Here is a 14,075-nt window from a genome sequence, read left to right as displayed (position 1 = left end):
AAAAGTCTGTTAAGGCTTTACGGGGGATCTTTTTCATTGTAATATGTATCGGGAAGCGGTCGTGTAGTGGTTAGCGCGCTGCACTTAGAACCAGAGTAGTGTAAGTCCGCGTTTAACGCGGAAGATGCGTTCCCGAAAAGTGTCGCGTCAAGCGAAAAACGCGTTGTGCGAACACGCGTTAAGCGAGGACCTACCATGCAATTGGTGCATTCTTTTTGTATACCGTGCCCGCTTTCTGTCGGATTCAACATCAGACTCCACTGGGAGGCGATTTACTCGGTGTGCTGTTGGGTGGGGATTGTACACGTGCGTTAAGTGTTTACTGCGGCACATTGAGGAGAGTGGGGGGCTGAAGGCTGAACCTGCCCCATCAGTGGCGGCAGAAGTAACCAACCAACCCACTCGTCGTGGTTTGTTTGGGGTACCAATGAAAAATGTTGTTTTACGATGTTTATAGTTTATCATGTTTACGTGTTATTATACGCAGAGACGCGTCTGTGTGTGTGCGAATGTAGGTTGTGCCTATACGATCCAGCAACCCCCCCTGCTTCTAGAGTTCTAAAGTGTTGACCCGACACGCATTATACACCGATGCATTTGCATGTAAATATGTATATATATGAATATATATGCACATGCACGCACGTGTGCATCCATATGTATGTATGCAAAGAACATAGTGCATATATACGTGACTATATGAGCCAGCATTCAACGGGGTTTGACTATGCATATTGTGAAATAAATAGAGTGGCCCAAAGTCTGGGCACTTGATTCATTTTAACGCTGGCTTTAAAACATTTAAATTGTTTATGCTTTAAGTTCAGATTTTTTTCTATTATTATTACATATCTATGCTTCTTATTTCTTGTCAGATGTTAATGGAGTCAGTTTTCACTTTCGTTCTAATACATTAAATAACCCTTTGTGATTTGTTAATATAAATATAACCTTTAAGACCACCCTGTATGTCTGCAGATATGCAACGTGATTGTGAATAGAGACGAAGGGGTGCGTTGATTTATTATAATTTATAACTATTGATCGTTATCGATTCCTCGAGCTCACAATTCACGCAGACAATCACGTGCGCAAAAATCAACGTCTGTCGATTCGTATCTCGTACAATGGGTTCACGTGACTCAATCAGCCACTAGAGGCCGATACATTCGTCGCAATGTCCAAAAAAGAATCGATTATATTTAATAGAATCACGGTGTCAATTAGACCCCCGACTGTTGGTAAGTTGAGACGGGCTGCCTAACAGGAATATCCTGAATTGCTCGTGCCATGCCGCGCTACTTCTGATGTCTTATGAGATGTTTGTCAATGCGCTTACAACTTGGGAACCATGGGCGGTACAGGGATGAGCAACGCACCAATAATCTGCAATATAAATTGCTCCTTTACAAAATGCGAGCTTTGTTTTTGAGAGGCGTGAGCTGACCTGGAAAGTGCAGTACTGACTGGTTGTGATGCGTCAACTACAATAGTTGTCGTCATGCTACGGATAAATGTACCGTATCGTGAGTGCGTGTGTATGTTGACCTTCTTTCGCACCGTACGTATCCAACCGTGCTAATCGTAGGTGCGGGGGAAGGACAACGAACTAAACACAAACAGGAGTTCTAATGAAAGTGCAACGGAAAGAATCGTTGGACCAAGTTATAAGGACAGCGGATTGTTTTTCTTTCTCTTACACAGGCGCTTAGTACGGTCTCAAAAGCCCAACACATCAAGCGGCCAGCAACAACCAGCAACTATCAACGTTGTAATCGATGAAAGTGTGGCACGTTGCTTCAACTGAGCGATAAGAGGCTTGGGGAAAGAAACGATGGGAGGCAATTGCGTGTGACTTCGGAAAATAGGCAGGGAGATCAAATATTAGCAACCGACTCCCAAAGCAACAATGGGGTTTTGTGTGTGAGAAAAAAAGGTGACACTACTTGTTGTAATGCAAAATGTGTGCTCATCCTTCAGCCTTACATGCTCTATTGTTTGAAACAAGTTTTGCTGGCTGACCGGCTGGAGGGATGGAGGGTCACGTGCAAAGGACTTGCACGCTGCTCTTTAAGCTCAAGATGAACATGTTTTGCACGGGAGACCCTGTCCCTACACGGCAGTCGTCCTGCCTACACTGCTGCTGTGGTGAAACGGCTGATATCGGTGGCGAGTGATCGACGAGCCGGTCCTAGGCGTAGCGTGGCTGGCATGGGCCTCTCATAGGTCGACTCAGCCTTAAATGAGAATCCCTAGCGCGCTGTTATCTGATGCCCCGGGGGCACAGCTGTCTTGACGCAGCCCCGGGGTTTGACTGCTACGTGAATTTCCACCGCGTGGATTTGAAGACAAAAGGCCGTCCGGACAGGGGTATGAGACCTATGAAAAGCGAGCTCGGCGGCTCAGTGCACATCGAGTGGGATGCATTGTATTGATATTCTGGCTGGAGATGCGCTAATGAAGGGGTCAGGGCTGCACAGACCCGCGCTGATGAGTGATGTCCGCGTCCTTTCACGTAACGCCGCGCACGTGTGCAATTGTGTAGGGTCACGAGTTTATATATAGAACGTGCTTTGTGTGTGTGTGTCTTTGTGTGTGTGTTTGTTATAAGTGCACGTGTGTGTGCGTGCGTGTGTGCGCACGTTAAAGAGGGAACGGTGGCGCCGTGGTTAGCGCACTGCGCTACGAATCCGACGGTGACGATTTTCTGGACCAGTCCTGGGCCTCCTCGAGGTCGACTCAGCCTCAAATGAGTACCTGGTGCGGTGTGTAAACATCGCAACTAGGAAGACAAAGGCAGCCGGGCGTGGTGTTGGCAACCCAGCCCTTTGTGTGCCGTGCCGACCATCATAGGTGCTCACGAACACCACTTACCCTGAAAGTCTGCTAAGGCTATACGGAGCATCTTTATTTCTGTGCGTGTGATTACGCCGGCGTCTGTATATATTTGCACGTGTGTGTACATGCATGCGAATGACACGTGTATTCATTACGAATCTGCCACGATGCACAACGCAGGTGGCGATTGCTATCTGAACCTGGTCTGTGCTTCCGCGAAGTCGACTCAGCGCTGGGGAGACGAAGCGACCGAGTGTGAGCGGCATCGGCCACACCGCCCACTCACCCGCACCCTTGATAGGTGCTCACCAACACTGGTGCAGTGGCGTCAGTGGTTAGCGCAATTGCGCCGTGAACCCGGCGACGTAAGTTCGATTCCTGGGCACAGCCAACATCCGCGGCAAGTGACTTCGGAATCGGTCCTGGGAGCTGACAACTTTACTATACGTTCTGATTCACGTTCTCCTCTTTCTGTCCGTGTAATAATACAAGCCACTCCATGCTTCAGCCTTTGTTCCGTTTTCTTTGCCAATGCCAACGTTGGTGATGCATGTCCTTGCAAGGTTATACTAACACGTTGTTCCTTAGTCGCCTTGCTGTGTCGCTTTTCAACAGTAAGGTCCGTTTTTGTAAAAGTGACATAACCTATCGTTCATCGCCTTTCACGAGCTGCCCTAGGAACACGTACAGCTGAGCTCCTCCACACTCCAATATTATATCGTAAATTGTTTATGAAACTCGTCGTCCCTGACTTTCATCGTGCTCATATTTGCGACCTTTTGTTTTTCTTTATTAAGACCTTCGATCACTTCCTTTTCTTTCATGAAGTTTTACAATTTTTTCCCGTCGGAGGGAAATACAATAACGATTCATATTCTTAGGTTTTTTTCGGTAAAGTCACGTAGGTAATTTTTTTTAATGAATACAAGTAAAATAAAAATAAAAATCACGACGTTTCGGAGGCAACACAAGCTTCCGTCTTCAGGTGGAACCGTCACAGCACGATTGCTGTATCAAGTGATACAGCAATCCAAAACGTCGTGATTTTTATTTTATTTTCACTTTTATTAATTTTAATTTTTTACCTACGTGACTTTACAGAAAAAACCTAAGAATATGAATCATTGCAGTCACGAAAGCTTCAAATCTAGAAACAATAACGATTCTTCAACAATGAGTTCGTTCCCATTGGTTGTAGCAATGACCACGTGATAACGGCGGTGACGCGGCCCAGCAACAGCGAGTTGGCCGCACGTTGCAGAGGTTCGCGGTTCGTTTGCAGCGGCCGCCCCGGTCATTACTGCGGGCACAACAGCCGTATAGAAATACTAACGCGCCATCCGCTTCACGGTGGATGTTTAGATCCCTTGACGTCATTCGCAAGAGGAGGCCATTGTGTGCCACCGTCATGGTCCAAATTTGCGAATTTTGAAATTACTCGATTAAGACTTTATATTCCATTCTATGTAGGATTTATTTCGCGCCCTTGCCGGTGATATTTACAAATTTTCAGGGGGGGGGGGGGGGACGGGCACGTTCGCCGATAAGACATCATCAGTGTGATGGCTGCCACACATTTTAAATCATTGGGAGTGACAGCACGATGGGGTGTTTGTACATATTGTGTATTGTTGGGGGCTGCACTACTGGCCACCAGGAGCCACCAGTGGCTCGCGGGCCTTGCAGTGAAGGACACTTGTGTGTGCAAATCATCGCCCACTGCAGCAAAAAACTTGCAGGACCCTGCTGAATAAAGAATAATGAGACTCATTGAGGCTTTCCTGGGTTAACAAGGATGAACCATTTTGCACGACCCACGAACTCTGGCTTTCAAAGAGTTGGATCACAGGTGTACGCCATCACTACTGAGTCAATACCAAGTTTTTATATTTTTTTCACAATTCACAATTAAGTGCGGAACAGTTTACGTACGATGTGCCATCACAACTATACATTTTCCAGCAATATTAACCGGAGCAAAACATTTAACGTATTTAAAGTAATCACAATGAGAGGAGTTCGATAGTTTATGTATTCGTTTTTTGGAGACTTAGGGGCCGTTCTCTAAATGACGTCACGCACCTAGGGGGGGGTCAGACATTTGTGACGATGTGTGACGAGGAGGGGGGGGGGTGTTTGAGAAATGTGACGTCACATCAAAATGCGCAAATTTAAATAAATATAGACGACACGTTCTACTTAATTGAATATACTTTTTAATAAATGTTTTCTCCTACAGCATCAGAGTGCAGCGCCACATTAAATACGCACTACAAGGACAATCGTTTAAAGCGATTTGAAGCATGTTTTATTTTCAAAATGGAAATATGGTTTTGGGGGAGGGGGGTGCAGAGCTTTGTGACGTCATATTTGAGGGGGGGTCTGACTTTTTGTGACGCCGTGTGACAAAGGGGGGGTCAAACATCGTCCAAAATAGCGTGACGTCATTTATGGACGGCCCCTTATAACAACACATGTTTAATATGTTGCTTCTGTCACCAAATTGCATTCCAATTGTACCATCGCCATCGAGTTATGAGATTAGATTTCCAATTGGAATATCCAGCTTGGCAGTGGCAGGGGTGCCTTGGATGATGACATCATCAAACAAATTATCGGGTCATTCCATTTGGCCTCTTTACCCAATGGAGGGGGGGGGGGGAAGTAAACATTTAAATTCCTCAAAATGAGTGTTATGATGTAATTCAAACCATTGATTTTGTTGACTCTCAGAGATAGAATTGAGTGAATTTACGTTAAGACCCTTTGACATGCTGCTTGTTTTCTGTGTTGCCGTTGGTAACTCGGCTGTAAACACCGTTGACACTCATCCACGCGTGGCTGCAACCCAAAGTCAGTATCGCAGTGGTGCCGGCTCAGTGAGTTCACACCTGAGCTACACGGCCATCTATTACTTATTTAAAATCCCAGTCGACCTAGGAGCAGCCCAGACCAGCTAAACAAACAAAAAATCCACTTGTGTTAACAATAATAAAAATAAAAACAGATGTTTTCTTTTCAGATAATACGTGATTATCTTCCAGCTTTGTAATAAAAACACAAGCACATATTTACGTACGCAAAACATTGACAAACAGTGTTTGTTAATGATTCAATGCAATACGTTAGTAAGCTTGTCTTGCTGTTCAAATGACCACGGGCTGATGAACTGGATTTACAGCCCTGTCCTAGGGGGGGAAATTCCACGTTTTTATGGCAGTGGTCACGAAATCCAAGTGACTGCTACAGTCGCAACAATTGCGACACTGGCTACCTCTGAATGCAAAGTCAAAGGTCAAATGAGCATTGGGACGGCACTCACCTCTGCTGGTGACTCTGAGACAGTGATGGCTATTCCACATTTTTAAAAAATGGCCTCAACTATTATTCAGCAAATGATCCTCATGGCGGTAGCCTGGGGTACCAAATAATACAAACTTTCCGAGGCAAATAAATCTTTTATTTCTGGGGCACTATTTTTTCCAGGGGTGTACTTAACTCCACGACTGGGCTACCAATCAATCCGACATCAGTACTACTACGCGATGTCGAAACGCCAAACTTAAGCATGAAAAAATCCGTTATCGAAAAATTAAACGTTAAATATTGCATCGTGTACAGCTCGTCGAGATGAGTCGATCGCCGCATCGCCGACCATCAACAGACTAAACATGACTGCATCACGGACATGCGAGAGCCGGGGTACTATGGAACCCCGGGGTACCGCCATAAGGTTCATGTCACCAACATCTTGCAGGGATGATGACGTCACCCTGCTGCTGCTCTATATAAGAACGGGAGACACAGCAGAGCCTCACCATTCTGGCGAATTGCCCGATGATGCTGGTTGCAATTACCAGCGAAACGTCGTACTCAAATTGTAAATGTTGTGGTTTCGCGCTTCAACACACCGGTGGGCTAAAGCAGTGAACTAATTTGTCTTTTATCACCGTGACACATTTTTACTGATTGGCCGTGTCGGGTGGTGGAGGGTTACGACACATTTATAAATAACGCGATCTAAACCCAAAAACGTTGATTATGAATAATATTGGTCGCGAAAGCCTACGTGTTAAACTGATCTTGCAGGGAGCTGATCAGCGCACCTCTGATGAGCACGATCGGCGAGGTGCGGTGCTAACGAAGTCCAACATACATGCATACATACACACTTGTCGAGGTTGGTGGAAGAGCCAGTGGACAGTTTCAGTAATTGCGACAATGGACCTGCTCCCTTGACCTCCCAGACACGCCCCACTCGTGTGCCCTCCATCCTCTGCTCTAACCTCACATTTATACTGACGACAAAATTCGTTTGAACGTGTATTGGGTTTTTTTGCGCGCGTGTTTGTTCGCATTTTTTTCCTCCGGGTGTGCCCTCGGAGTGGGCTGCGCATTTGAATGTTTTATAAAATATTGCTTTTGGAACAAAAAATGTCACTCTTGCGAGGTGCATGACAAATTGCAACGGCGTTTAAAGAGCACTCTCCCCGTTGTTGTGTGTGTGGCTGGGCAATGTTTAAACACGGGCTGTTCCCGGGCTTAGCGAACCTTACCTGACCCACCTGCAAAAATAAATGAACGCATAAATAAATAAATAAATAAATGGCGCACTTAAATAAACAGTGCAATGATCCAAAACAAGACATCAGCATTGGCTGGCTTAGGACAGTTCTCCTGCTACCTTTAGAATTATGCTCTGAGCACCATTCTTTATGTAAATTCAACAAGAGTTGTTTTGTGGATTGACTGGCCCCTACCATAGGCATGTAGAATTTCCACCACTGCCACAGCGCTGCCAATAGAGATGAGTGCTCCTGCACATGCCCTTGAGCACTCATTGACTGAGAGTTTCCCAATGGTTGCATTCGTCTAGCTAACGCAACCTTTTGTGATGGCAAATATCTTGACATATGTGAAATATGCGCGTCTGTGTGATTCAATTCGACCTGAATAATTTGTTTAATTTATTTGCTTCTTTGGCGATTATTTTTAATTGCCAGGTCCTCATTGGCATGCTCAGAGCTCCTCTGGCTTTTGATGAATGCCACGATTACTCAAGAGAAGACCTCAAAATCCAGATGGCGCAATTAATGAGAGAGAGCAGCTTGTCAGTCAACTGCACAGCAACAACAGCAGCAGCAGCAGCAACAACTGCGGGATCTGGCAGAGGGAAGGAAGCGACATCGAGCTGCGATTGGTCACGATGAATCACTGACTTCACCTGGTTCTTTGAGTTTTCGGGAGTTCTCCAAAAGCTCGAGAATCGAAGACATGCCTTTGTTTGGCTCCGCGATTCTCAGTTTTTTCTCGTCGTGGGTACAGCGGGCTTGGCACAGCAGGATAGTGCGCTGCGCTACGCACCCGGCGACCCGAGTTTAATCCCGTGCCATGGCTAACATCCGTAGACAGTGACGTCCGAACGGTTGCCAGGGCCTCCCCTTCACCTACCCACCCTGACCAGCACGGCGAAGTATAGTCAAGCAACGCTCATGATGGACGCAGCATTGGGGGAGAGAGAACCTTGGCTTAGCAATGAATTTACAAAGGGCTAAAAATAACACGAATGAATTTATGAAATCAGCCTCCAAAAAAAATGTAAAAGCCGCGCCCCAGGTGAGGCTGATTTAGAATTCACGCCGTGGTGTTGACCGAGGTCACGCTCACACCGCTGGGCACAGGGGACCTTTCGCGATAGCGCAAATAAAAGGGCTTCAGGTTCATAAATATCACTCCCAATGGAGCACATCGAAGATAGTGAGCAGGTAAATCCTGATGTGCATTATTTATAAAGGCAGCTGTCCAGCTTCGTCACGTTTAAAAAAGCGAATGACAATAATGACCTTTACCCAGGAAAGTCTCGCTGAGGCTCCTCAAGATTTTTTTTTTACGAGAATCCCGCTTCTTTTTTTAAAGTTGTTTGTCCAATTCCGTGAAAGGGTTGTTCGGCGTGCCCACAGCACGCACGTGAACAAGAGGATACACGGATATTTTTTTTGTTATGCTACTGCATAGCAGCAACGCGTTCACTTGGCAAATATAAGACATATGGTGTTATTGGTCTCTGACTCTTTGAGTGGTGTTAACATGAGTTGTTGATTTGGTGACTGATAAATATGAAGTACAAATTATATTTATACACTTAAATTCAAGTAACCTTAACCAGCCAGCCAGACAGGTGGCTCAGTGGGATAGCAAGCGGCGAAGGTTGCGAGTTCAACTCCTGGTTAGGAGTTTTGACTTAGCCCATCATTCCTTTTGGGGGGGGGGGGTCAATAAAATAGGTACCGTTTTATGAGGAAGTCAGCAGGGGTTATCCTATGGATGGACTTGCGCCCCTGTCATAGTAATGTGGAATTTCACACACGAGCTCAGGAATGTCAACAGGAAGTGAGAATCACCGCAATTCTCATTTAGACAGAAGACCATCAACTTAAAAATATTAACATCTATTTTTTTAATTCCACGACTTTACCGAGGTCAATGATTTGACTGACAACTTCGCATGCGTAGCCGATTGCAAATGAAAGCTGCTGCATTGTTTATTTGAAGTCTGTCAACGTAAAATACAATTTCGAGAACGACGCATACAATCCTAGAAATGAATCTTGTAATTATGGTGATGACATTATCCGAAGTGGTGACATTCCATTCAATCTTATTTCATCTGTTGCCTAGAGTTAGTCTGAAATCGGCTTCCTCTTGACCTCGATATTTCACGCTCACAGTCTTGTTCAGGCCTCTACATAGCGTCCTCTCTCTGTGGCGACATTGAGGTGTAACTTGCGTCAGACTCGCCTGTGATCCACCTCCGAGGTTAAATTTGCTGAGGATGGAGATACACATTTCCAGTAATCTGAGCGTTTTGTCCATTATAATCAAGGCGATTTCATTTATAATTCCGCTGTTCATACTCTATTCATGTCCATATTATAGACTCCTCTTTTTTAAAGGAGTTAATTATCTTGATGGATCAATCATCCTCTCATCTCTGTACCTTTTACCTACCTCTGCACTGAGGTCACCCACAGTCGTGTTCTCGTGTGTACTGGCCTGTTACAAGACCATACACTTGAATGAGCTTTAACGTTTAGCGAGTTAAAATCATTAGGCAATTATATATATACAAGTCTACTTTTGAATCCTGCAGAGGCTACTAATCTGACGAATGTGGAACAAACGAGATTCGAAGCTTTTGTGACTGCAGAAATTACTCTTTGGTTCTTTCGGTAAAGTCACGTGGAAAATAAATAAATAAAATTATAATAGAATACGACGTTTCGATTGCAACACTAGCAACCATCATCAGGTACGAGTGAATGAGAAAACAAACATAGCAAACTTAGAAATATAATACAATAAAACCCAGAGAGTCGGCTAACACAACAGTCAACATCCTACCTGGTTGATTAACGTTCTTTCAAAAAATGCTACATTTGAGACAGAGACAAAATACAGACACGGAGACACAGACAGACACACAAGTAGAGAGAGAACACACAGAGACACAAAGAGAGGGACACACACAGAGACACACAGAAAGACAACACCTCTGTGTCGCGGCCTTAAATAGAGGGGGGGGGGCAGAGGGGGGGTAGAGAAAAATGAGAGAGTTTCGATTTAAGGCTTTTGTAACTGTAGGGATTCATATTCTTGGTTCTTTCGGTAAAGTCACGTAGAAGGGAAATAATCAAATAATAAAAATAAAACTATCAAATTCTCACGACGTTTCGACTGCAACACAATCATCATCAGGTGTGAAACCCACGGCGGTTTTTTCTTAACGTGAAAAAAATCTGCCACTTATTTCCCTTCTACACGACTTTACCGAAAGAACCAAGAATATTAAAGAGTTGTGTGGAATTCCTGCCCATAGCGGGTGGAGGAGAGACAATACATTTACACACAAGTACGGAGAAAGCAAATTTAGTAAAATTAGGAAGTGTAATGCCATCCAACCCAGAGAGTCGGTTAACACGAAGTTAACAGTTAACCGACTCTCTGGGTTGTATTGCATTATATTTCTAAGTTTGCTATGTTTGTTTTCTAATTCATCCGTACCTAATGATGGTTGCTTGTGTTGCAATCGAAACGTCGTATTCTATTATTACTTAATTTATTTATTTTCAACGTGACATTACCGAAAGAACCAAAGAAAAATGTGGAACAATGGCCGAAAAGTATGCAAGGAAGCAGGGAGAGATAACATTGTAGGAGCTACACTGCGAGACGGGAAGACGGCCGCGTGGATCATGGAACAAATGCAAGTCAGAGACATTATGCCGACTGTGAAGAAGCGTGGGCGAGCTTCACCGAGACACGTCGCTGGATGCGACGACAACCAATGCACAAGAGCAGTGATGGAAAGGCAGCCGGAGAATGGAACAGTTTTGAGTTTCAGTTTGCATTTATTTGGTATAGCCCTGTGAGCCATTCGGATCTTGAATCGGGTGCAACCGCAACAACCAAAAAACATGAACAAGAAAACATCTTGAAGTGACTATGTGACTATGTGCAAACAGAAATTCCAAGAAAAGACAGCAAAATATTGCAGAAAAAGCACCGTACACCAACGCTGTGTGCAGAAATCCCAGTGGGATGCAAGTCAAACAACAACAACAACAACCACAGGACAACTTAGATTAAGGCCATCAGTCTAACTCCGTACTACAACAAACAAACATGGCCAAACCAAAAACCTTTTCGAAATCACCAAAATAAAGCCATAAAAGCAATGAAACAGTGATCATAGGAACTGTGTCCGGCAGGATGACCACCGCCGACATGGAGTTATAAGAGATGGAGTGAGATGGATTGTGGGCATCACGGGGCTATGAGGGATGGAGATGATGTGGGGAGACGTTCAGCCAGCAGTGGAAAGCCCGTGACGGATGGATAGGCTTTCAATTGTTCAGCATAGCGTCATTGAGTCTCAAATCGTTTTGTTTAGGAGGCTACAATTGGGATGTTTGGCCGTGAATTCCTGAGAGAGAATATATTGGAACACAATATGCGTGCAGTGGAGAATGTGTGCGTGTAAGAAGAGATGACATTTAAAAATCAATGGTACGGCACATGTGTATCAATAACAGACTCGCTGTACTGCCTCTCAAGGGCAACGTATTATCACCACTTTGTCACCAAAACACTGGATTCCAATTGCAGCCCACACCACCATCACCACTACCGCCACCTTCACCAACGGCATAGCCTACAGCTGCTGCTCAGCCTGAACTATAAATGCTCTGATAGTGGCATTGTCCTTGTACTGGTCGCCTTTAGGCGTTCCTTGGTCTGACACTGGTCGTGAGACAAGGCCCTAAAGAAGGCTGCCTCTGGTGTATGGCAATCAGTTTCAAAGATAATGCGTTTATTATTATCAGAGCGTGTTTGTTTGCAAGTACGTGTGGTTAATGCAGACTTGATTCCTTGTAAAATGTTTCTATTTGGTTTGAACATCTTATTTCTAAAAAGAGTAAAACCTATTCTTATATTTTTTCATACTTTGATATTGGCAAAAAAGGTCCCAATTCCCATGTTGTGTGTCAGCGCCAACGTTCAGAGCGACGTGGACCGGAGCAGATGGACTGCCGAGTGTAGAGGCAACCGCTCCACCTCTGAATGTCTCGTGCCTAAATATCGCGTCATGTTGTGTTAACTATGTACATTGTGATAACAATGAATGCGGTCAGCAGTTTTCATTGTGCGTGTGCCCTTCGTTCGCCCCGTAAATAGGCCAAATGAGCCATCTTGTCCTTTGTTCTGTAATTCCAGATCAAGCCCCTTTATTCTCTCTCTCTCTCTACGCGCGTGTGTGTGTGTCATTATTCACATATTGTAATGCGCAACAGGTTGCCTGCTGCCACGCAAACAACGTGTCCTTCCATTTGTTTAACAGCCCCTTTTGCGCGTACACACACGGGTTGGCTTCCAGCTCGGTCGCACCGCGCTCCTTTATTCGCTCATTGTGATTCAAACCCGAATCCACGGCAATTCCCGCAGCTCCATCTCGTCCGCGTGTTTAATGTGCTCCGGTGCTCATTCATCACACGCCACGCGACCCCCCTCGCCGCCTCCCGCGAGTCACGTGATTCGGCGTTATACTTAGGAGGTGATAAATGTCACGGAATAGCAAAACACATTCCGCAAAACCCAAACGCTCTCCGTTTAAGTAGAGTTCAAAACAAAAAAAATTGCCTTCCCTCTGGGCAGCGTGTGCTTCGGCGCAGACAACTAAAGGTGGACATCGTGTCCGTGATTTAACGCTCATGGCACTGCACTTTATAGACCATCATCATCATCTCCATCGACATAACCGGCAATATGACTCGAGCTCTGCCTGATCACAAGCCAGCATTTACCGCACTGAACCCGAACACAGGAATGTGAAGCACGCGCCGTCTCCCGCCAATGCTGGACATAATAGCCCTTCAAATCAGCATTCAAACGGCAAGCAGGAGGACATTTCCTTTGCTTTCTCTCTCTCTCCAAGACCGTGCTCACTGCCCTTTCCCACTTAATTCATCCAATTACTCACAATATTAATTATACATTCAAGCGTGTCTCATTGGCTTTTGCTCCAATGATGAACCAGGTTTTTGCCCATATCTTTCCCATTTACCGATGAAGCAATTACGTCTACAGAGGGAAACATCTTATTGGCAAAATTGCTCCGTGGCTCTCTGGTTCCTGTGTGTGTGTTTTTGTCCTTCTCCTAATTGAGCCCTCTCAGGGGCATCTGGCTGCAAGCCTCAATAAACAAGGCGAGACAATCTGAATTACATCCATTCAAGGCACGCATGAAACGCATTTATCCTCCCGCTGTAGGACCTTTAATGAACACAGGCTTCCGTAGACTCATTTTCACGGGAGAACCTTTATGGGTTCCTTGCAAACCAGACAGCTGCCACATAGCAACCGCCAGCCAATGTCACGCTTCTGTTCTGCAGCGCACGCGATCACATAGCGACGATGGCATCAGTGGCGTTAGAACAGACATGGAAGTCCGTCGCACATGTGACCGCATAGTCCTGGTAATCGCCACATTGGAATTGGACATTTGCACTTTGGTTCGGCACAAGAATGATCCAAACACTGGAGGTGCTCGGGGTAGTGGTGGTGGTGTCTAAACATTGCCACTGGGGAGACAAAGGCGGCCGGGCGTGGTAATGGTCACCCACCACCTCGTGCGCCGTGCCAGCCTTCATAGGTGCTCGCTAACAGCACTTGGGCAAAAC

This window comes from Lethenteron reissneri, chromosome 44 (genome assembly GCF_015708825.2).
Source record: "Lethenteron reissneri isolate LAM-NWPU_2019-01 chromosome 44, ASM1570882v1, whole genome shotgun sequence".
Taxonomy (NCBI): Eukaryota; Metazoa; Chordata; class Hyperoartia; order Petromyzontiformes; family Petromyzontidae; genus Lethenteron; species Lethenteron reissneri.
Note: the sequence above shows the minus strand (reverse complement) of the source record.